At 39.7% G+C, this 3089-nt stretch overlaps 1 pseudogene across 1 annotated transcript; it reads right to left on the bottom strand.

Moving 5' to 3' along the window:
* Window positions 1-812: 812 nt before the first annotated feature.
* On the bottom strand, window positions 813-2799 carry LOC309620763 (cytochrome b5 pseudogene; annotated as a pseudogene). The gene has a single exon. The product of its transcript is annotated as a cytochrome b5 pseudogene (transcript).
* Window positions 2800-3089: the final 290 nt, after the last annotated feature.

The raw sequence follows: 3089 nt of genomic DNA, 5'->3' as shown, positions 1-3089 counted from the left end.
TCCGGGAAGATCCCACATGCCACGGAGCAACTAAGCCCGTGAGCCACAACTACTGAGCCTACAAGCCACAGCTACTGAGCTCACGTGCCACAACTACTGAGCCCACATGCCTCAAGCCCATGCTCCACAACAAGAGAGGCCACCGCAATGAGAAGCCCGCGCACTGCAACGAAGAGCAGCCCCCACTCGCCACAACTAGAGAAAGCCCGCGCACATCAACGAAGACTCAACACAGCCACAAAATTAATTAATTAATTAATTTTAAAAAAGATAATTGGAGAATATTAAAAAAAATAAAGCAGTTACTAACGTTATTTATATATCATAGATTACTTTTGGCTGATCTAAAATATGATATATATGGAAGCATACAATATGTATTCTTTTGTGTCTGGTTTCTTTTGTTCAGCTTACTGCTTTTGAAATTCACAAGTCACTGACAGTATCAGAAATTTATTCCTTTTTGTTACCAAGTAGTATTCCATTTATGGCTATGCCACAGTTTATCTATTCACTAGTTTATGGACATTTAGATTGCTTCCAACTTTTAGCTATTACAAATAAAGCTGCTATGAGCATTTGTATGCAAGTCTTTGTTTGGACATATGTTTTCATTTCTGTTGTGTAAATACCTCCAAATGGAATTGCTGAATAATAACTAGGTGTATGCTTAACTTCATAAGAAACTGCCAAACTATTTTTAAAAGTGGGTGTGCTGCTTTAATATGCACCTGTAATGTAAGAGAGTTCCGGTTGCTCTACAACCTCACCTACATGTGTTTTTGTCGACTGACAAAATTTTTTTTTAATTTTAATTTTATCCATTCTAGTGGCTGGGATTTGGTATCTCACTGTTATTTTAATTAGCATTTCCCTAGTAACTAATTATTTTAGATACCTTTTCATGTACTTATTGGCCAATTAGCCATTCATATATATTCTTTGATGAAGTGTCTGTTCAAGTCATTTGCCCATTTTTTTTGTTGTTGTTCCAGGCTTATGTTTATTAAAATCTAAACAAAGGATTCCTCTGCAAGGTATTTTCCCATGTGATAGAGACAGCTGCCCCACTGCCCGCCTACATTCGCTCTAACTTCCAGTGACAAAAGAAGGCAGAGGGTGATACATGTCACTGATTATAAAAATCTATGCTCTGTAATTTAAACAAATTCCTTTCCAATGTGTTTAGTTATTTCTGAAGAACTCCATGGCTCATCAGTTGGCTAGCAGGCCAATGGACAATCATCGTTAACTACAAAGTACTTCGAGTCTATAAATTCATCTCTCAAGTTTCGACATTTAAAGAAAAAGCACTGCACAGAGAATAATAAACAAAGACGGGATGACTGAATCAGTCCACACCAGAGTTCTTCATGGCCCATCACCAGAGCTAAATTTCTTCAAAAATCAGATTCCAAATGTCCCACAATCTCTTTCAAATGTGTGTTTTTACAGATTAGGGAATCAACATTTCTTTATAGGAGCACGTAAACAGTTTTCACCTCTGAAGGAGGAGTCTGTAAAACCTGAGAAGCTGTATAACTGAGAATCTCTTCGGAATGACATGTTTACGCTGAGAGAAGGGACAGTGGTAATGTTCTCTCAGGGTTCACAGGCTTTTGTTGATGTTGCTGGTGTTTTTAATCAAAGAAAAGATGGAGTATATTTTCTAGGTCTTGCAGGCCACTTTCTCTTTTTATCATCTATATGATTGTTCAAGTAGAACAATTATTAGAAATCTTTAAACTATTATTTCTGGACCTTCCTTAATTTCCTTGAAAAAAAAACTACACTGGAAACATGCAATACCTAATTATTCAATTAGATGAAGCAGCACAAGAAGAGATCCAAGGACGCCCCTGCTCACATCAGACAGACAACTTGGATCTGAAAGATTAGCACATTAAATGACCGCCAAATAATCAGATTCCAAACATTACAGACAATTACATATCAAATAGCCAGACATGGTGGTATATTTTAAAAGATCGTGCCCACAGTAAGCAAATGACATAGTGATGGAACATCAAAACAAAGCTGATGAATAAAAAGGCACACTCTAAAAATTCAGGAGTAGAAAGAACAGTTCTTTTTGGTTTGTTTTGTGTCTAATGTAGGAGGAAAGGAAAACAGGTGTATTCAAATCATTTTCAGGTGAAGGGTTCTGTCAGCTGAAGCAGTTAATGGTGGCTTCTTTCTCCCAGGACCAAAGCAGTCTTTTCTTCCATTGGCTTCTGAGAACGTGTTTAGTGTTCCGATGTGTAGAAGTGATACATCAGGGCTACAACCAGTGCTGAGACAGCTGGGATCACTCAGTTGGTCCACCAGCTGGAATTAGAATCAATAGTAGTAATAAGAGTTTCCGAAGGCTTGGTTATCTTTGAACTGTCATCCGGATGCAGCTCCCCAATGATAAACGTTTTGGACAATTCTCGAGCATCTGTAGAGTGTCCGACATCCTCAAAGTTTTAAGTAGCATCATCTCCAGCTTGTTCCCGTAAGACTTCTTCCCCACCAGGGTGCTCCTCCAAAAATTTGGTCAAATTGTACGCCTTGTAATGCAGGATCAGCCAGGTGCTCTTGCTGTGGTTGTGCTTCTGGATCTCTTCCACGGTGTAGTACTTCACGGCTTTGTCGGACTCCTCGGCCATTTCAGAACACGGCGAGCCTCAGGCCCTAAAGGGAGCAGTGGAGCTGGGCAGAGTACAGCGGGCGTCTCTGCGAACTTGCCCCGGGACATTCCCCGCGGCCTGGCTCTGCGCCTGGGCAGGAAGGCAGGCCCATTTCCCCATTTTTTTAAAACTGAGTTGTTTATGGCTTCTTAGTATAAAATTAGAAATGAAAAAGGAGAAGTTACAATAGACACCTCAGAAATACAAAGCATCCTAAGAGACTACTACAAGCAACTCTAGGTCAATAAATGGACAACCTGGAAGAAATGGACAAATTCTTAGAAAGGTATAACCTCCCAAGACTGAACCGGGAAGAAACAGAAAATATGAACAGACCAATCACAAGTAATGAAATTGAAACTGTGATTAAAAATCTTCCAACAGACAAAAGTCCAGGACCAGATGGCTTCACAGGTG

This window comes from Balaenoptera borealis (genome assembly GCF_965194805.1).
Source record: "Balaenoptera borealis genome assembly, chromosome: X".
NCBI classification, from domain to species: Eukaryota; Metazoa; Chordata; class Mammalia; order Artiodactyla; family Balaenopteridae; genus Balaenoptera; species Balaenoptera borealis.
Note: the sequence above shows the minus strand (reverse complement) of the source record. Positions and strands in the feature narration are given on the sequence as shown.